Source organism: Podarcis liolepis (genome assembly GCF_965112155.1).
Source record: "Podarcis liolepis genome assembly, chromosome: 8".
Classification (NCBI taxonomy): domain Eukaryota; kingdom Metazoa; phylum Chordata; class Lepidosauria; order Squamata; family Lacertidae; genus Podarcis; species Podarcis liolepis.
In genome coordinates, this window is record NC_139560.1 from 77,821,675 (window position 1) to 77,844,173 (window position 22,499).

Consider the following 22,499-nt stretch of genomic DNA (forward strand, 5'->3'; position numbering starts at 1 on the left):
ATCCGCACAACATAACCAGTCCAACGAAGCTGATGTTGAAGAATCATTGTTTCAACACTGGTGTTGTAACCATAATCAAACTGGTGATGTAACCCATGCCTTGCTCTCACCCTGTAAAAGGGGTTTTTTTCAGGGCAAGAGCACCTCATGAGAGAGCGTAAGATCGCAGCACCCAAAATGGCCACCAAGATCTTGCACGAATTAACAGGATGTCCTGTTTTTTCCAGGGCATTTGGAAGGTATGATTTGCATTTAAAAAAAAAAAAGAACTCAAAATAGTATCTCAGGGCAGGTCACAGTCAAACCAAAAAAATATGAAAACAAACAGTAGAAATAAATCACTGATGGAACTACAAAAAAGGCCTCCACAACAGGTACATGCATTTGAATCAGAAAACTCTGGACTCAAGAGTTATCCCTGATCCCGTTACTTAAGAGACTTAACTTCTAGAATCCCAGGAGAGAGAGTTGAAATATGGAGAAGTCCAGCTCATTGATCCTTAAAAAAGGGGGGGTGGCTTTTAAAACATCTCACCAGAAAGCATTGAGACTGTGATTTACTGAGGACAGGAACATGAAAACAGGGACACCCATCTGAATACGAGGACAGTCTCTGTGCATATGTTCCCTCATGACTGTCAGAGTTGGACCATGGGGAAGAGTTTGAGATAAAGATCTATTTATCTACATAGCCAAATTATTTGATTAAGCATCTCCTTTTGGTTTGCTTCGGGTGTTTTTCACAAATGGCATCATTTCAGAAAAAAACAGAAATGAGAATGTTAAGGTTCCCCCCTCAAAAAAATAAAATAAAAAATAAATCAGCATGATTTCTATTAATTGCATGTAATTATGACCTGCTTCCATATTACCTACTTCTCTACAAAGCAAATAGATATTTCTTAAGTGACTTGTATTGCACAACAGAACCCAAGAGACCTTGAGCATTTCAGGGTGACTTTTCCATTTTTCTCCCCTAAATTGATTTTTCTTTTTAACAGTCTATAAATTCAATTCTTTTCATTGTTGGCAGCTTGGCTACACAACCAGCCATATCTGCAATCGATTAAGTCAAAGTTTTTTTGAATGGAACCCACTGAAAGCAAATGAAGAAGTTCTTCATGCCAATTGAAACCAATGGATCCTAAGCACACAAACTCTAAAACAAAATCTAGCCTCCTGTTGGTGCTTGCAGAAAGCAAAGTGAGGAAAGATGTCTCTTTCTCATGTGTTGCTCTTAGTGAGACCATGCAGAAGGTCCATTCTGAAGTTTCTTTGGGAGCCCTACTAGGAAAGCATATCCAAGGGGTGTTCCAAATAAATGTTAAGAATAAATATATATAATAAAAATGATGTAGCATTTCTATAGCACTTTAGAATCAGGACAGGACACTCAGGTCCAGCTCCAAGGGCCTTCTGGTGCTTCCCTCACTGCGAGAAGTGAGGTTACAGAGAACCAGGCAGAGGGCCTTCTTGGTGGTGGCACCCGCCCTGTGAAATGCCCTCCCATCAGATGTCAAGGAAATCAACAACTATCTGACTTTTAGAAGACATCTAAAGGCTACCCTATTTAGGGAAGTTTTTAATGTCTGGTGTTTTATTGTGTTTTTAATATTCTAGTGGAAGTTGCCCAGAGTGGCTGGGGAAACCCAGCCAGATGGGCAGGGTATAAATTATGATGATGATGATGATGATGATGATGATGATGATGAAACAAGTGCAGAATTTCAGCGTGGTGGCAAATTCACCCCAAAGGACTACATATATATTTGACAAGAGTCATGTGTGAATTTTTAAAAGGAGTGCATTTAGGAGGATTTCTTTCATGATTTTAACACTTATTAACCAGAAATCTAAACTGTGCCAACATACGTGGTCTGGGAAATTCTTTAAAATGCACATCTGGGGCTAGAAAGCTGGGAATTCCTCCACTTAATCCTTTGACATCTCCATCCAGAGTTGCCCAAGTAGTCTTCCTCCTGGCCATTGGCCAGAACATAGAGGAGTCCAGATAGACATCCTTCCTGGGATCTCCCCCTTTGGGTGCCATGTCTGCCATGCTAGTCAGGATATGACCATGCATCAACGCCTGTACTGTATGTTTGAGTTAAAGGCTGGATCTGCTCTCTGCAACCTGGTGCCATTCAGATGTTTTGAACTGAAGCTCTCACCAGCCCCAATGGTCATGTTGAGCATCATATGTGAACAAATACTTGACTGGTGCTTCGCTCAATTAATAGCCATTTCATGACAGTGCCATGCCCACCCAAACCCTTTACAAAAAGGAAGTCGGCAATTTGGGCACAGACAGTTGCCAGGTGTCTTTCTTACAATGGTGTCACTATTTTACTTCCCCTCCGTGATTGCTTCAACATTTACAAAAGGTCATTCTCTATCAGAGTGACAGTTACATTTTACAAAGTGAGGAGTACGGTAATTTGGATTGGGGGTGAAATACATTTCTTCAGCGCAAGTGAAAATCTTCTGTCCTTATTCAAGACAGAGGGAAATGAAGCCATTTTACGGCACCGGCTGTTGACAGCTCAGAATTTTTATGCTACTTTCTAAATGCTATAGGAGGTTTCTTGGTCTTCCAGGAAACCACTCATTTACATGGGTGTTTTATACACAGAAGGATATTATTTCTCATAAGACCATTCAGAAGAGACCTCAGGAACTGAATGATATATATTTCAAATTTACTTCCTGCAGAGAATCATTCTACATCAAGGAGTAGCCATTTTATTTTTATTTAACAAAATTTATATGCCGCTTGGTTGTAATAAAACCTCCAAGTGGTTTACAATAAATATTTAAATGATTGACAAAGAACAGTTTAATACAAGCAATTAAAACATTTAGAAAATAATAAGATTTAACAAGAGACTAACAAGAGACTAAAACACATCAACATCTGGATAGGCTTGCCTAAACAAAAATGTTTTAAGCAGGTACAGAACAGAATGCAATGAAGGTGACTGCCTGATCTCAATATGCAAGAAGTTCCAAAGATCAATTTCTTACAACTGCAAAATAATGAGTATTATGTGGCACTTGAAAAAGTCCCAGCTCCACAGATCAAAGCAGTTGAATTGGCAGATATGGAGTAAGCGATTGCAGAAGCAGACAGCTCCTAAGCTGATCAGGGCTTTATATCCTAATAGTAACAGCTTGAACCAGACATGGTAGTGAAGGAATGGGTTTCCCAAACCCAAAACTGACTGTGCAGGCAGTTTTAAACTGCACCAAAATCCCTATTTTTTCTTAGCTAAAATGCATAAACTTGAGCCGTTGAGCAAATGCATAACAAGAACACAGCTCTCTCCTTTATCAGTTTGTGACGTCAAGGATGACCTTGACTGTACCAGTAGAACAGAGAAAACACGTCTGTGCCTTATCTTATGTTCTGACCACAAAGACGCACAGACCCAAGTCTGGGAACAACGCCAGAGTGTGTTCTCGGAAATGGTGACCTCTGGCTCCAAGATAAGACTAGGAACAGGAATATCCTTTTAAGGTCAGGAGTGCGGGAAGGAAATCCCTTTTATGGTTAAGAGTGCCAGAGCAGGAACATCTGTGATGTCAATCTGAGTTGATAGGCTGACGTGGTTGGATTCCTGGGGAAGGAGGGAGAGGGTGCCTGGAGGATATACCGTATTTTTTGCACCATAACACTCACTTTTTTCCTCCTAAAAAGTAAGGGGAAATGTCTGTGCGTGTTATGGAGGGAATGCCTACGGGTGGCATGCCTACGGATTTTCCTCTTCTAAAAACTACGTGCGTGTTATGGTCGGGTGCGTGTTATAGAGCGAAAAATACGGTATATACTGCATGAAATTTCTCATTTCTTTGGACTTGCTGTGGACACACCACGCAGGTGCCTTTCTGCTGTTCTGGAGAGCAGAAATAAAGAACTCTTTCTCTGAACCAACCCTCAGTGTTATTTGACTTCCTTCCTCCTGTCCAGGAGCAACACAGACCCAATTGGTGAACTCCAATAAGGCTACAGTAGCCAATGGACAAGCAGTCCATTGAGGAGGGGTGCGTTTTGCAGACAGGGTCTCACTCCTGTCAACAGCCAAGCTGCAGCATTCTTTACTAATTCCACCTTTCAGATCAAGCAGTCAACGGTGGTCAACAGTATCAAAAGCCACAAAGAGGATCAAGAATCTCTGCCCTTAATGGAAAGTACCCTAGTCTTAAAGCTTCTGGGAGATGATATATAATGAGATGAAAAAAATGTTGAAATATACATTTATAAAGAAACCAGAAGCATTCTTACTGGGCATTGTAGGAAGTGATATAAATAGAAAGGAATGTAAGTTGTTTTTATATGCAACAATGGCAACAAGATTATTATTGGCCCAAAAATGGAAGCAAGAAGAACTACCGACGAAAGAAGAATGGAGGATGAAACTAATGGACTATGCAGAATTGGATAAACTAACAGTAAGGATTCGAAACCGGCGGGACCAGAAATTCACAGAAGACTGGGATAAATTTACAGACTATTTGAAAAGTATTTGTGATGATCAGACTACGCTTGTAGGTTTGCAAGAAGTTTTGTGAGGAGTATTATTGGTATTATTGCAAAAATGGATAAGGGGGAGGATGGTTAGTTAAAACAATTAAAGGCAATATGAATTTAAGAAATGCGTAAAATGTGGTCAAAACGCTGGATCATCAAAGGTGCTGATGGAAGTCCCAAAAAAAAGCTTATATAAGTGATGAAGTTCTGTGGTATGTATTGTAATTTATATGTTAAAATTAATTAAAATTATTATAAAAAAGGAAAGTACCCTAGTCTTAAATCTATTTCTGTCCATGTCACTGTCGCTTCATTTATTTATTAAATTTATATCCCACCAAAGGAGCGCAAGGAGGCAAACAACAAGTGATAAAACAATAAAAAGATCTTCAACACACACGCATTGATTCATCAATGCATCCCTCCCATTTCTACATTCATCTGTGACTTTAAAAGAAATGTCGTACAGAAATATGTATTTTTCTCTCCGATACGCATTTCTCTCCGATACGCATTTCAAAATGCGCATTCGTAAGTGAAGCTTTGTGTCATTCGGAACAGAGAATTGCATCCACAAAATTCAGAGACGTGAGTAATTTGAGGGGTACCTGCATTCCAATCCACACATTAACCCTCAGAATTCACAAATAATCACTTCCTCGAGCACCCGCTGCTCTAGGGCACATCCTGAAAGTATACCGTAGGGCAGGTATCTTCAACCTTTCCAGACCCAGGACCCCCTTTCAACCCAAACATGCTTTGGGGAATGTATTTCTTAATCTTTTACCATATATTTGCAAAATAAAAAAATTCCTTCCAGTAGCACCTTAAAGACCAACTAAGTTAGTTCTTGGTATGAGCTTTCGTGTGCATGCACACTTCTTCAGATACACAGTTTGTGACGTCAAGGATGACCCTGACTGTACCAGTAGAACAGAGAAAACACGTCTGTGCCTTATCTTTGCAGAGTGGTGTCGGGATCCGTGCTGAGGAGGGCAGCACTGAGGAAGAATTGTGGGAGCCATCACCTCCCCCTGATCCTGAATCTTCCCAGGACATCATAGATTTGGAACAGTGGTTTGCAGAGGGGCATAGTTCAGAAGGCAGAAGCTGGGAAATACTGGATGGGGAACAGCTAGCAGAAGAAAACCTAGAAGAGAGAGAGTTAACAGATTCGCAGGCACTGGATAGGATCCACCCCCCTTCTCCAAAGTCACGGAGAGCTCAGAAAGTCTCAGAACAGAAAGCACAGAGGGTACAAGCTCAGATTACAAGACATAGGAGTGGTGCAGATTAATAGGGACGGAGGGGGGAGTATCCCTTAATTGGGAGCACCACCATTTCTAAGAGATGTGTTCTTTGCTCTCTCGCTATGATTATAAAAAGGTTCTAACTGGTAAGGCATTCCTTTTGTTTGATCTCTTATCTACTGCCACAGGGGGAGGGAGCCTGACAGGTGGTCGTGCTCCTGTTGCAACCCACCTTGGATCTGGCTGCAGCCCACAGATGGGTCCCAACCCACCAGTTGGAGGACAGTGCCCTAGGGTAGCTGTGGATCTTCAGGGGTCCTTGGATTCCAAATCCCATCCATCCCACCCAGCATGGCCAACTGATCAGAGCTTATATAAATTGTAGCCTGGCAATATCTGGAGAGCCACAGATGCCTCTTCCCACTGCTGCCCTATAAGATGCCCACTCTCCTAGATCTGTTCATTACCAGAGGATACCATCTGCATTGGGATACCTTTCTTTCAAGGGCTTGTCTACCGCTGCTGATCTACTCACTGAGGAACTCCCTCAAGCGTCCAATGAATCTCCCCTCCCCCCATCTTCTTCACATTTCAAAGACCACCGATCTGTATACCTACACATGGTCCAGCAAACACTGATCTATATTAACACCACAGCTTAGCTTTGAAAACAAAAGCAGCACTGATAACAAAAATGCAGCCTTTAAAATATTTTCTTTTTCTTCCCTAAATGTTGACATTTCAAGGAAGCTGAGCACCTCCTCTGCAAAACTGAAATTCTCAAAGTGAGAGAATTTCCCGAAGACTGAAGAAGGAGGTTTTTCCATGACAGATGGGTCTGGCGAGTTCTTTGTGGAATAATAAAAATAAATATGTCAGCTTGTCATTAAAAGAAATGGGTTGTCATTCTTTTTTATTAGCGTTGCCCGTGACCCAGGGTTACCTATTCTGTATAAATAGGCTTGACAGATATCTTGATTTCTTCTTTCTTTACCAGGGGGCGGGGGAGACAGTATTGTATCATTTATAACATTGTGAATGGATTAAGGTTTGCTTGCCCAACGTTTAAATGGCTTTAGATTCCGTAAAATGCAAATGGAACATAACTAACCGAGCCTGATATTTACTACAGAACTGTCGTTCCCAAATTGGTACCCTCCCAATTCTCATCAGACCTGACCAGCATGGCAAATGTAGTCCAAAACATCTGCAGGGAACAAGATTAGGGAAGGCTGTTACAGAATATAACAATGTTTTGTGGGGGTAAATGAATGAGCGTCAAGTATTTAGTTTCTAAACACTAGTGAGCAATGCCATGCAAAATAAGAGGGAGAGGGAGAGGCTGGTATTCCATATCATTGAGTGCCATCACAAAGTTCTGCTTAGAATCATAGAATCTTAGAGTTGTAAGGGACAACCAAAGGTCATCTACTCCAACCCCTTGAAATGCAGGAATCTCAACTAAAGCATCCATGGCAGATGGCTATCCAACCTCTGCTTTCAAACCTCCAATGAAGCAGAGTCCACAACCTCCCAAGGGAGACTGTTCCGCTGTCAAAAAGTTTTTTTTCCCCCCTACCTAAAGCAGGCATGGCCAAACTTGGCCCTCCAGCTGTTTTGGGACTACAACTCCCATCATCCCTAGCTAACAGGACCAGTGGTCAGGGATGGTGGGAACTGTAGTCCCAAAACAGCTGGCGGGACAAGTTTGGCCATTCCTGACCTAAAGAGAAAGAAAGACCTATCAGGTCATTCCAAATAAATACAGTGGTACCTCGGGTTACAGACACTTCAGGTTAGTTACAGACTCTGCTAACCCAGAAATAGTACCTCGGGTTAAGAACTTTGCTTCAGGATGAGAACAGAAATCGCGCGGCGGCAGGAGGCCACATTAGCTAAAGTGGTACCTCAGGTTAAGAACAGTTTCAGGTTAAGAACCAAACTCCGGAACGAAATAAGTTCTTAACCTGAGGTACCACTGTAGTCGCATTTTGGGGTCTGGTCCTTTGAATTAAAAATGACTGTTTCCAGAATTGCACAGCTGGATAAAGCCAGTTTCAATCAAAGGCTTTCACAGGTCCTTTGAGGAAATATGTGGTAGCAATGAGGATATCATCCAGAACAGCAGTGAATTACAATCAGGTCATCTAGGGTATTGAACTAGGTGTCTTCTCATTTGTGCACTGGGTGGGGGTATTGGTTTTTGTTATTATGTTTTGTATTTTTATTTTGAGGTTTTTATGTTGTAAACCTCCCTGTGACCTTCAGGTGAAGAGGAGTATATAAATTTTAATAATAAAAATGATGGTGATACTACACAGGTACACTTCACTATGAACTCTCAGGACTGAAGAAAAGGAGCAGTGTTTTCTTCCCAATTACCACCTTTCACACAGCCCACTAGTTGGAGGAGTTTGGATTTGATATCCCGCTTTATCACTACCCTAAGGAGTCTCAAAGCGGCTAACATTCTCCTTTCCCTTCCTCCCCCACAACAAACACTCTGTGAGGTGAGTGGGGCTGAGAGACTTCAAAGAAGTGTGACTGGCCCAAGGTCACCCAGCAGCTGCATGTGGAGGAGCGGAGACGCGAACCCGGTTCCCCAGATTACGAGACTACCGCTCTTAACCACTACACCACATTGCCCTCTGATGTGGCCTGTTATCAGCGTTATTGCCCCCAGTCAGGCTTGAACCTTTGCACAAAAAACTAGGCTTGCATGTGGGACTCCTTCATCTCTCTAGGTATCTCTACTTGTTCGTCTGGCTCTCTATCCAGCTTCCGCTAGTCCTTTCCAGTCTTCCAGCATCCATGTCCATCAATCAACTTTTCCGTCTCCTGCGGCCAGTCTTCCCTCTTCAGGCCTCTTTCAGATGAAGTACAGTGGTACCTCGGGTTAAGTACTTAATTTGTTCCAGAGGTCCGTACTTAACCTGAAACTGTCCTTAACCTGAAGCACCACTTTAGCTAATGGGGCCTCCTGCTGCCGCCGTGCCGCCGGAGCACGATTTCTGTTCTCATCCTGAAGCAAAGTTCTTAACCTGAAGCACTATTTCTGGGTTAGCGGAGTCTGTAACCTGAAGTGTATGTAACCCGAGGTACCACTGTATTCATTTCAGACTCTGACCTGTAACGTCTCTGCCTTCAGGATGATCCTCCTGAACTAAGGTCCGCTTAGGCCCACCTGTGAAGTCTTCACAGGGCCAGCCCACCCAAGAGGCAAGGTGAGGCAAGCAGCTCAGGCAGCAGGAGGGAGCCGGCGTTTGTCTGCAGACAGCTTCTGGGTCATGTGGCCAGCATGACTAAGTCGCTTCTGGTGAACCAGAGCAGCTCATGGAAATGCCGTTTACCTTCCCGCTGGAGCGGTACCTATTTATCTACTTGCACTTTGACGTGCTTTTGAACTGCTGGGTGGGCAGGAGCAGGGACCAAGCAACGGGAGCTCACCCTGTCGCAGGGATTTGAACGGCTGACCTTCTGATCGGCAAGCCCTAGGCTCTGTGGTTTAGACCACAGCACCACCCGCGTCCCTTAGTCGTGGTAGGGTTGCCATATTTCAAAAAGTGAAAGTCCTTGTTTATTTTTCCGGACATTCCAGCATTTTCCACTCGGACACTGTTTCGGATGGCCGAATCCCAGCAATTTCCAAGAAATTCCAGACGTATGGCAACCCTATTGTGAGGGACCCTCTTCACCTGGAGGAGAGACAGGTGGCTGCAGAGGGAGAAGTAGATGGGCAATTTAAGCGAACTTATCTTAGAATGCAATCCATTATTTGAATCCCAAGTCCCGTTACAACTCTATGATTCTGTGACCTGCACTTTTCATTCCAGCCAATTTCAGGAACACTGAATTCAAATTCTGTTTGAAGTATTTCTTTCCCAGCTCGTCATCTGTACTTTTAATCTGCACAAAACGGAAAAGGAGGTGTGCAAGGTTGTGAGTGCTTTGCTTCTCTTGTGTGCTGGGACTTCATAACCGCATTGCATTCTTCCTGATTACCACATACAGCTAATCCTAACAGAGATGCTGCGGCTGAAGAAAGAAGATACTGTGTTCAGTTTCCAGGACAGAAGAGAGAGAGAGAGAGGCCCTACCGTGAAAGTCCTGAAAGGTGTTTATTTTTGGACACCATTTCCCAACCCTGGTGCTCCTGTCCCCAGTGAGCACACCGTGTGAAAAGGCACAGTGCAGCTTTCAGACTGCGTCAGTACCGTCTAGTGTGTGAGAAGAAGGTAGATTTTGATGCCTGATTGACCTGAACTCCTTCCAAGTAGTTTGCTAAATTCCCACCGGTTGAGAAACTGCAGAGCTAGGAGGGCAGAAGATGGAAACCACAGGCCACGATAATTGTACCAAAGCCTGCTGAGATTTTCTTAACCACTTCCAGTAAAAGGAAAACGTCCCCTAGTAACAGGGGCAAGTCCCACAAGAAGGACCGAAACACTATGTTCACTCATATATGAATAACACTTATTTTATCACATGAAGTTATGGATCCAGGTGCCCTAATGGAAATATGTTGGGGGGGGGTTAAAAAGGATTAAGCAAATGTTTTTCTGGGTAGAGAATTTCCACTTTCCTACTAAAAATCCTTCATATGATGTTTGTGAAGGTGCCGGCTTCACATTACAGGCTGGTTTTGCTACGGCATTGATACTGCTAAATAAATTACTTGTGGGTGGCAGTCACCACCCTACCTGTGGCCATCAGCAATGTTGCTTTTATGAGCATTGAAAGCAAAGTATTTTTTGCCCAGGGGGAAATGCAAAGTTTTTTTCTGTATCCTGTGTATCAGTACAAGAAATATTCTAATGATTATAAAACACTCACTGGTAATCCTGGGAATCTGACTGTTGTGGCCGTTTGGGGGCCATAGCCATTGTGTTCCCACAAGGCAAGACACAGTGGTAACAGCAAGAACCTTTATTGAACTACATAACTGGACAACAAGGGCAAAACAACTGCTTATATACATTTCTGGAGGCCTGGGCCACTCCCACTCCCAACGTGATTGGCTGTCTAAATTTCCAAGCTGTGAATCGTAACTCAGAATTTAAGGGCCAATGGCAGTCGCAGGCAGGCTGGGAGGTGTGGCCTGGCTGGCGGACCTGGGTGGCCTAGGCATCACCCAGGTCCGCCACCCACACATATAAAGCAGCCACGTCTGTGGCAATTTACAGCAGTTTTGAAGAAGGCCGTGCTTCTTTATATGTGTGGGTGGCGGACCTGGGTGATGCCTAGGCCTTGGAGCCACCACCTCAGCCTAGATGCCCAAGCTCATCTCACCTGGTTCAGCTGCAGAAGAATGCGCTGACATGGCCTGAAGCCTTTGCTTACAGCACAGATTGTGTGGGACCGCCCTGTGCACTGATTATTGAGTTTGGAGAAAGCTATCTGGGCAGCAGGAAGGGCACTGGCCTCACCTTTACAGTGTTGGGAATGTTCTGGGGTGCAGGAGAGGATATATTGACTAATTATATCCTTATCCAACTTGTGCTAACAAGTTCCCAAAATATCAGCAGAGTTTATAGACATTCCCCTTTAAGTTCGCAACGGTAACGCTTGCACAGGTTCGCTAGAACCTCTATAATAATTACTCTGGTAATTTCCCCTTTGTTCCCTCTTAAAATACAAGACACAACACAGTCTTTATAAAAGTATAAAAGAGTTTACTCACGTTCTGTTCACAACATGATCCCAGAAGGCAGACAGGCTTAAAAAGGTTACATATATTTAGAATCTATCTTGTTGTAAGATAGACCTTATCTCCTCTCTTGGCTGAGAGCCAAGAGGGCATCTTTTGATGCTTCCTCATCGAAGGAAAATGGCAGAGAGAGAGAGATGGCTGCCTGCCCTGTGCTTTTGTCATTACCTGCACAGGTGAGGCCACACCCACCTCTGGTCACATGCGGAGGAAGTCCGTCCCCAGGAAGTTTACCTGCTTGCTGGACAGACATCCCTCCCCATGTTCTAACATGTACACTCTAGGAATGTTGTCATTGACTGCTCCTGTGTTTACATCCCACATACAGCAACTGCGGGTCTCAAGGCTTAGCATACTGCTCCCCACCCCCTGTGTTTCCTGGCTTTGGTCTGATATGTTGGGGTGCCCTGGATGGGCACTGTGAAACCTGCTTGGGTCAACCAGGCTTGGAAAAAGATGAACAGGGCTGTGCTTGGAGGTTTGGGAATTCCACACCCTGGCATTGCATTTGACAATGACAGTCTGTTCCGACCAGACGGGGTGCACTTTTCATCCACTGAGCATGAGGTATGCTTGTGAGTGTGGCGATCACACAGAGTCCCTGGACGTTTCACTGTCTATTGATCCCTGTGCCACCACTTTATTTCTCGCTGCCACCACCCAGGCCCTACCTGGGACAATACTGAGTCCAGTCAGGGTTAAATGGAAACATAAACTTTTGTTTATTTATTGCAGTTTAACAAGCATGTGGTTTCATAAACAGTATCCGTCAATTACATTCATGGGGTGCCTATCCAGTCCTATAACTTTCACTACCTGCTCTCACTCACTAAACCACCTCTCCGATATTTATTTGTCTGCCTAGCCTCTAACTGTTCCTGACTCAGCCTATTTCATTACACTAACTCAACCTACCCACAACTCTAGCCCAATTCACTCCCACTCCAACCAACCACCCAACTCCTAACAAACTCCTCCCTTTGCCCCTCCCAAAGCTGGTTTTATAGTCCCACTGACTCCACCCCCCTGGGTCCTGACTGGGCAACCTGTTTAACTATTTCACCTCCAGTAAGGTAAAGGTAAAGTGACCCCTGGCCATTAGGTCCAGTCGTGACCGACTGGGGTTGCGGTGCTCATCTCGCTTTATTGGCCGAGGGAGCCGGCATACAGCTTCCGGGTCATGTAGCCAGCAGGACCAAGCCACTTCTGGCGAACCAGAGCAGTACACGGAAACACCGTTTACCTTCCCGCTGGAGCGGTACCTATTTATCTACTTGCACTTTGAGGTGCTTTCGAACTGCTAGGTTGGCAGGAGCAGGGACCGAGCAACGGGAGCTCACCCCATAGCGGGGATTCGAACTGCTGACCTTCTGATCAGCAATTCCTAGGCTCTGTGGTTTAACCCACAGCACCACCCATGTCCCCACCACCAGTACTCTCTCATATATGTTAGCGTCACAGTGAGATATTGCCAACCCCCTTTGGAGTGGCTTGGCGGTGAGCCAGCAGGAAGGGGCCAGCTTGGGTGGCAGAAAAGGCATTGGGTTGGATCCCTACTTGAAGGTGGGGGTTGGGAGCCCATCCCCAATGCGAGGGGTCCAGAAGGGAGTACCTGGCCAGATACCCAGTCAGAGGCTGATGGGCCATAGGCACCTCTCCAGAATGGTGGTCCTTGATAGTTGCCCCAATTTGATGCATGTCGTAGGGTAATCTTTAATCCAGTCAACCTGACCAAAATAATCAACCAGCAGCTGGGCTGCTTGATTCAGGATACATGCCCAGTGCCTACAACTTTGGCTGGGATAGCTCAGTCGGTAGAGCTTGAGACTCCAAAATTCAAGGTCGTGGGTTTGAGCCCCATGTTGGGCAGAAGATGAACCTCGTCATCTCTTCCAACTCTGCAATTCTGATTCTGTGAAAATGACTTACCTGTAATCAGTAAAAGTTATGGCCTATTCAAACCCATGTCCGTTGTCCTGTGCCTTTATTTACTTGTCTCACTGAGGGCTTCAACAGTCGTGGACTCACTGCACCTGAGCCTGCAACCAGAAACATTTTTGGGTTGTAGGATCTGAGTCAACCTCATAAACTTTCTTATCGGAAGAGAAAATGTTGTTTTGTTTCCTGCAGCTATTTTAACCATCCTCTTTTCCTTCACTTTCATCTTTCATAATAGGAGGAATAATGTTGTCCCTTTTGTGTACTAGTTTCTAAGGCTTCCCCTTACATTCAGAATATTTCTGCTTCAAAAAAACAAATTCATTTTTTCCCCTGTTCCTGAAACATATCATTTAACTTGACATGCTCTTCCCTAAAATTTCAGTATTATCTTCAGATTCTTCTTTTTTTAATGTGCATAACTCCTTAAGCAATATTCTGATTTCTCACAGCTAATCCCAGTTTCAAATATTACAAATACTACAAAGAAAGCTTGTGGGTCAATGGCAGAGCCGAAGGTCCCAAATTGTAGGGATTCCCTGCCTGAAACCCTGGAAAACTACTGCCAATCAGTGTAGACAATACTGAACATTACAGGCAAACAATGAATAAATTTGCAACAGACTTAAAACGCATCAAAATAAATGTTTATTATCCAGTATATGATCTGTGGATCATACCACAGGATGAGATGATCAGCAATGGCATAGCCAGGCTTTCAAAAGAATGCCACCGGCAGTGCACACTTCTTAGCAATATTCCTCTGTGAATAACGCAGTAATAGACAAAGCTTCAGTGGTTCCTATCCAATCAGCATTAACCTTGGAAGAACTTCACCTTTGACATTAAATTCCCCCATGCTGAGAGAGCAGCTCAGACTCCAGCAAAGGAGGAAGGGAGAAATGGGGAAAGCTTTAAACAAAAACACTCTGCTGCTACGCAGTGCAGAAGCTGGTCTGGTTGAGTTCTCCATTTGCAATGCACTCCAAGCACCGGGGAGGCAAAGTAAAGGGGATGGTAAGTAGAAGATCACCCTCTACAGAACTGAGAAATTAAAAGGCTGGTCAACTCATGAAAGGCTCAGGGAAAGGGTGGGGAGAATTTTTTCTATTAAGGGCAGCGTTCCTGCAGGAGAGAGCCACATGCCATCAGTAAGTCGGGTCAGAGGCAAAAGTTGGGGGCCACCCTCTCTCTCTCTCTCTCTCTGCCATACTCTTTTCTCAGTCCAGGTCATGACTTTATTGTTCTAGTCAAAGGCCATATCAAACATGTAGCAGAATAATAATATTAATGATAATGATAATGATAATGATAATGATAATGATAATGATAATGATAATGATAATGATAATGATAATGATAATGATAATGATAAGCCACCCATCTGACTGGGTTGCCCCAGCCACTCTGGGCAGCTCCCAGCAAAATATTAAAAACACAATAAAACCACAAACATTAAAAAACTTCCCTGTACAGGGCTACCTTCAGATGCCTTCTGAAAGTCATATGGTTACTCATCTCCTTGACATCTGATGGGAGGGTATTCCACAGGGTGGGCGCCACTACTGAGAAGGCCCTCTGCCTGGTTCCCTGCAGCTTCACTGTTTGCAGTGAGGGAACCGCCAGAAGGCCCTCGGTGCTGGACCTAAGTGTCTAGGCTGAATGATGGGGGTGGAGATGCCGCTTCAGGTATACAGAGCTGTGGCCATTTATAATACAGTCGTATCTCCGCGTACGTATCCCTCTGGATACGTAAACTTCGGGATGGGAATGTGGCAAACCCAGAAGTATTTTTCCAGGTTTCACCATGTGCGCATGCACAGAAGCACTAAACCATGCTGTGCACATGCGCAGAAGCAGTCCTTTGGTTGCGAATTCCTCCGGATACAGCCAGACCTCCGGAACGGATCCCGTTCGCAACTGGAGGTACCACTGTAGTATAATAGAATAATAGTCTCTAGGGCATTGCTTTCATTATAGCTTGCACTGTTGTTATGGCCTGTCCACAGCCTGTCCTGCTGCTGTCCTGTTTGCATATCTGGGTCTGACTCTGAATCTGTGAGAGTCAGGGGAAGAGGCTGTGCATTTGTTAGTGTCAGGCAGCAGAGGAACCAACCCCCACTGCAGGTTGTCAGGAACGGATAAGACAAGGATAAGTCCTTACCATCTGATTTTTATTCAATATTTACAGAGAGAGACTTGAGAATGCAGCCTCTTGGAATAATGGTGTTTTCCTGAGTAATTCTCCACCCCCCTTTTCTCCCACTTCCTCATTCGTCAACAGCACGCACACACATACACACACACAAATACACACACACACACCTTACAGTTGCTGCTTAGAGCCATCTGTCTCCAAGCTCTTTGCTCTCCTACTTTTAAGGTTCTCCTGGTTCTGGGAGATGGTGGGTCTGGAATGCTTTCTAGTGATAACGTGTCAGTCAGCTGCTCAGCCCCCTCCTCCTCTCCCATTATTTCCCAACTTTTCCCCTCATCTTCCTCTGAGCTGTGACCTCCCTCAAACCCCTGTTGTGATTCTGAACTGTCTTCTTCTTCTCTGGAAGGGTCAGGCTGAGGAGGTTGTCTCCACCATTTCTCCTCTGCCCAGTCCCTGACAGCTAGCATGGTGAAGTTGTTAGCAGATCTCTCTGTACATATATATCTTTACTTCAAAGACCAGAATAACTCTATGAAGTAGACATCAGTTTTCAGCTTTGTCTTGTGTCTGGAGACCATGAACACTCTGTTACTTTGAACTGTGTGGGAGAGCACAGTTTTACTGGTCATGCAAGAAGCAGACAACAGTGAGCCTACGCTCTTGTGAAGCTGAACTCAATGCACTGTCATGTTCACTTTTGGATTGTGAATGGTTGTTGCAACTGTCCTGTTTGACTTTGCTAGCTTCAGAGAGTTGCAAGCAAAGAACCAAGTACTTGCAGATAAAATTACATCGTGCAAGGGAATGTACCCAGAAAGGACTTATTCAGGTGTCCTACATGCCAGGAAACAAAATTCCTGCAGATCCGTTGTCAAAAGTTGTTATCAGGGAACAACTTCAGGTTTATGTACAGCGGTTGCAGTTAGGCTGAAATGCTGCACCATGGGTTACATGTAATGGGGGAGGATGTTGGGAAATTCCATTCCACCCTTTGCTGCAGATATGTGGATGTTGCATGTCACATGTCTGTTTACATTCCAGCACAGATTGCTGGCGTGAGCGGAACTTCTGCTCTGTAATGCTTTTGTTTTTCAGTCTCTCTCCGAGAAAAACAGAAAGGAGTGAAGCCATGTTTTTCTTTTGTCCTGATTTACGTATAATAAATGTGTAGTTTATTACTGTGTCCGCGCCTCAAGCCTCATGTGTTGTGAAGTTTACACTGCTGAGTAATGTGTGCTCAAGCCTGCTCTGCTTGAGTTACAGATGCACATCAGGGAGCAGAGGTTGATGGATCTCCGCAGCGGCAAGGCTGAGAGGGGAGACACTCCAGCTGGCTTTTCATCCCTCGGTTCCGACAGAGTTTTCCCCTTAACTGAGGAGCAGGAAATCTCTGAAGACTGCATCACACTGGTTGAGGTGTGGTGAACTACCAACTGACTTCCACAAGTCACCAACTCTAAAAAGCCAGGGTTATGAGTAGATCTTCACAGCAAGGTGTTGGTGAGGTCAGAGGGATGTGGAGAAGTATTGTCCAAGACCTCTGGACGGCAACACTTTGGCTACCCTTGAACTAGATGGTCTTAGCTTGATTCAACCCCCTACATTCCTGTTCTTTGGAGAGAAAAACATATGACAAAATCCCTAAAGCTGAGAACAACTGGCAGGTAGGCAACTTACAAAAAGAAAAGCTGCAGTGAATACATGGAAGCGTAATGAACACTTACATGAAAATCGGGAACAATTCAGGGTGATGGGGAAATGCAACAATTTGTAGATGTTCACATTTTTCCTCCTTTTGGTATTGACAGTTTCCATTTTTCTCATTCAGATGACTTTAAAATTCATGAAAAAAGTTTCTAGCCCCCGATTCTGATCTGTAATAAAGTTGCATAAAGTTCATTAGATATTCATATGATAGTGAGAACGGTTTTGGTGGCAACGGAAAGCTGACAGCTCACAGACAGCAGCCACTGATCAGGCGAACCGTATTGGTGATGCACTTATAAAATTACTTATTCATAATGCAGGCATGGAATACAATGAAAAATAAGGTACATTATGTTAGAAAGCATTTTATTGTCTCCTTCTGTATCTCATTTTATGCTGAAGCTCGTAAATGGATTTCTTTCTAATGACATAGCCGTGTTATTATCAAAGTGCATATTGTACTGCCCAAGATGAAAGCAGCATGTTTGGAAATCCAATTACAAATTCTTTCAATCAAAAAAAAAAAATACTGTGAAAGCATTTGAACATTCCTTTAACCCAAAAGGATCAAAATTACAGGTAAAATGCGAGTTTAATGTGGAGGGCTGTGTGCGCTTTCGGTTTCGTATTTCTATTTCGTTTGTTAACTCCATTTAAAAAGCAGGTTAGGACCTCTGGCAGTTTGTTCCCGACATGCCATTATAAATCAACAATGGGAATATACATTAATTCCATGAATGGGCGTTGTAACGTTAAGTGGCTTTCTTCAGATTAAAAATATACTTGTCACCTTATAGTGTGTGTTGGCAAAGTAAGGAAAACAATGGCAAACAATCCTCTCCCCTCCTGCCCACCCTCTCTGATGCTACTTTGTAAAATCATGACTGAAAAGAATAACTCCTTTACAACACATACATTTGCTATGAATCTAATGACCCCAACATTTACTCGCTCATGTGAATTTGCTAACTATACTTGGGCTACTATTTATTTATTTTTTGGATTTGATATCCCACTTTATCACTACCCTAAGGAGTCTCAAAGCAGCTAACATTCTCCTTTCCCTTCCTCCCCCACAACAAACACTCTGTGAGGTGAGTGAGGCTGAGAGACTTCAGAGAAGTGTGACTAGCCCAAAGTCACCCAGCAGCTGCATGTGGAGGAGCGGGGAATCGAACCCAGTTCAACAGATTACGAGTCCACCTCTCTGAACCACTACACCACACTGGCTCACTATTAATGTGTAGTTGGAACTGGAAGAAAACACAGAACAAAATCTATGTCTGCACTGGGTCAGTTGGGACCCTGAGGTGCAAGCAAACATATACCCAGGAGTTCACTGATTCAAACCCCTCCATGGCTAAAATATTTGTGGGAGAGGTATAACTCAATGCCAGAATATGTACTTTGGACGCAGAAGATCCCAGAGTCCAATCCCTGGCAACTCCAAGTGCAGCTGGAAAAGACCACAAGTCTGAGACCCTGGAGAACTGATGCCCTTCAGTGTAGGCGATGCTGAGGAATTCTGGACTTTTTGCAATAAGGAAAGTGAGGGGAGAATGCACTGAAAAGTATGAGGTAACCTTTGCTTTGATACACATCATCTAATCCAATCAGGATGAATGCTCAGTAACAAGTCACCTGGAAGCACCCCAAATTATGGGGGGGGGGATCCATCATGCTTCTTTCTTTCCTGTTCTTTTGGTGCCAGGAAGTTCATCCTGTTCTTTGGCTTTTAATGGCGTTTGATAACTAGTTCTAGCTTTTAATGGAGTGCCTGCTATGTTAGGATTATGAGTTACCAGAGCATCCTTACCTTTCCTTCTGCTTCTTTATTCATTACTGTTTTTATTATCATCTTGTTTTCCTTATGCAAAAGTTGGGATACAGTGGTACCTCGGGTTAAGAACTTAATTCATTCTGGAGGTCCGTTCTTAACCTGAAACTGTTCTTAACCTGAAGTACCACTTTAGTTAATGGGGCCTCCCGCTGCTGCTGCCGCCGCCGCTGCCACACAATTTCTGTTCTTATCCTGAAGTAAAGTTCTTAACCCGAAGTACTATTCCTGGGTTAGTAGAGTCTGTAACCTGAAGCGTCTGTAACCTGAAGCGCCTGTAACCCAAGGTACCACTGTATATACATTGCAAAAATAAGTAGCTGATTAAATGCCCATGTAGAACACAGGAGGGTGGGTTTCTCAGAAAGCAGGTAAACCTTTGTCTTCCCACGCTCTTAAAGCAAACCATCTCAGGTGTTAAAAATAATAATAAAATATGTCTCTAGTTTTAATTCAAGGGGAAAATGAGCCTCAGCTATAAGGATTTTGGGAAACAGTGAAATAAGCAGCGTCTGGACAGAAGTACAAATTCCTGTCAACCTCACTATGAACAGTCACTGTGTATCACTGAACTTTTCCTTCCTTTCATCCGCACAAATCTTTGTTCTTCCACGATGATTGTCAGCTCAAGAGGGGTGTTATTTTTAAACATTGCTTATTGCATGGATGGAACTGGTTGCCATTGCATCTTCAGTGAACTGTTAGGAGCCCTTGAAAAACTCTGTCACTGTAACTTCTTTGTGTGGGCTCAGAATATCCTGTCACGCTAACATGATGTTCAGCTATCATTCTGTAATAGTTTCTCTAAGCTTTTCTGTCTCCCATCCAGGCTTGGCCTAGCCTCAGCATATTTCTATTTTATTCCTAGCATAACATCAGTTAGGTCATCATTTGTCATCTTATTGAAATCACTGATACACTTGACTTGGTGTTTCAAAGTTTCCATTCCTTCCATAAACCATTCTTCTCCTTGCATCATCATCAACCATTACAATTTTTTAAATATAAACAAGTATAGAGGGCTCCTTCAGATGAAGTATTTGCCTACACAGAGGCTACCACATATCCAGTCTTGACTGAGCATTTATTCTGATTTGCTTGTATGGCGCTTATATTCATCCTGCACCCATCCTGATTTTTCTGCAAGGTATTTACACATCTTCCCATTAGCCATTTATGCATTCCACACTTTTCAATGGATTTCCCCATCACCTTCCAAACTACAAAAAGCCTGGTTCTTTTATCAAGTTGATTTGTTGTGTTAAGGAGACAGAGCCCCTTCAATGTGCTTTAATTCTACAAACCTAAAGTTCCATGATGCCCTGGCAATCTGGAGGCACCAAAAGTGGCACCCTCTGATGTTCTTCTTGGAAAATTTCCATCCCCCGGCATTATTTCATTGCTGGAAGACATTGCGTTAAGAAAGTCACAGGGGAGAGTCTCCAAGACTGGGAGGCATTGTGTGAAATATTGTGCGCCCAGGCGGAGACCCCCAGGCAACACCCAGGTGGAATAATGACTCATGACAACGTGTTATGGCAGTGGTGTCCAAACTTTTTTCAAAGAAGGCCAGATTTGATGAAGTGAAGGGCCTTGGGGGCTGACCAGAAAGAGGCCAACCAGAGTTGTTGAGCTTTTTTTTAGGATTGAAGTTGTTGAACTTTTTTAGAGTTGGAGTTGTTGAGCTTCTTTTAGGATTGAAGTTTTTGAGGGTTTCTTTAGGATTTCACCCCAGTAAATAAACTGCCACAGGGGCTGGATTAAACCTCTGAAACGGACTTTGGACATGCCTGTGTTATGGGATTAAAATTGGTCACAACTTTATTAAACTTTCAGATGTAGGAAGACCTTGGCTTAGGCATTGGGCCTAAGTATATACCTCCCAGTCCCCAGCCAGGCATCACACCAGAGCAGCACACGGAAATGCCGTTTACCTTCCTGCCAGAGTGGTACCTATTTATCTACTTGCACTTCGTGCTTTTGAACTGCTAGGTTGGCAGGAGCAGGGACTGAGCAACGGGAGCTCACCCCGTTGCGGGGTTTCGAACCACCAATCTTTTGATCGGCAAGCCCTAGGCTCTGTGGTTTAACCCACAGCGTCACACATGTCCCTTTTTTTTGCAGATAGCATGTGCCTAATTAATCAACAAACTAAGCTGAATCAACAGTCCACTGGTACAGAAAAAAACTGAAAGTGATATGGGTCACCACTGTGCTGAAGTAGGAAAAAGGTCTTACCCTAACTCTCTAATTGCTATGGTTACTGGGGAAAATATCTAGTTTTGGCTATTCAGTATCTATATATAGAAACTGCCTGCCATTAACAAGGGGGTGTTTGATCACTGAGCACCAACTATCTCAGCTCATGGCCAATTCTGAAAGCCTTTGTTTGTTTAGAGGAAAGGAGAAGACTTAGCTGCTTCCAGGCAGAGACCTTTAAAATTTGCAAAAGATTTATGAACTATTCATTGAGATTAAAAACTCAGGACATTACTTATAGTCAAGGATGGGGAAGATAACTGGTGGTTTCAATGGCTGAGGGCAACCAGAACATTATTTGGACAAAAGGACTATCTTTGTATATGTTTAAACAGGGAGCATCCTATTACAAATGAATTTCTTGATACTATAGTTTACACCATGAGATGATTATTATTTTTAAGTAAAGGGAAATGTTTGAGTAAATGTGTGAAGGAGGCAACACAGACATATATATAATGTGGTTGTCCAAAAATGAAGAATATTAAAGGTAGTTACGTCAATGGAAAATAGGCTACCTGGAAATCCAGAAACATTTTCATTTGAGAATATCCAGTGGGCTAAATCCAGATTGAGGGAATTTAGTTGCCACTGAAATGAATGGGGCTTCACTTAAATTGGAACAAATTTTTCAGATTAATTTCTATGGGACCTACATGGAACTATTGTACTGTGGATTCAACTCATTATCTCTCGAGAGGTTCGGAGGGTGGCAACACGAGAACAGGCCTTCTCTGCAGTGGCTCCCCGTCTGTGGAATGCTTTCCCCTGGGAAGTTTGCCTGGCACCTTCATTATACACCCTTAGGCGCCAGGCGAAAATGTGCCTTTTTAACCAGGCCTTTGGTTGATCCAATTTACATCCTATGCCCTTTTAAAATGTGGGGTTTTTTGCGGGTGGCTATTGAGTTGTTGTTTTTATTTTTATTAGGTATTTTGTGGTTTTATATCTTGATTTTATTCTGTGAACCGCCCTGTGACCTCCGGGTATAGGGCGGTATAATAATAATAATAATAATAATAATAAAGGATAATCCCAACAGGGCTCTTCCAGTTGAGTATGAGCACAGCATCCACATGGGGAATTGTCCAACAGGAGTCATAGAGCCTTGGCAG

The 22,499-nt window shown here is 43.6% G+C and overlaps 1 long non-coding RNA gene across 2 annotated transcripts in view; it reads right to left on the bottom strand.

Annotated features, from left to right (window-relative positions):
• Nucleotides 1-5,487: 5,487 nt before the first annotated feature.
• LOC310714427 overlaps nucleotides 5,488-22,499 on the bottom strand; it is a 40,871-nt gene continuing 23,859 nt past the window's right edge. The window contains exons 2-4 of one of the 2 annotated variants that reach the window (XR_014529746.1): nucleotides 17,306-17,455; nucleotides 13,415-13,524; nucleotides 5,488-6,626 (exon numbers count right to left, since the gene is read on the bottom strand). This is a non-coding gene — a long non-coding RNA (uncharacterized lncRNA). Of the gene's footprint in view, nucleotides 6,627-12,183; nucleotides 13,525-17,305; nucleotides 17,456-22,499 lie in introns of those variants that run through there. The other variant, XR_014529747.1, reaches the window with a different exon arrangement.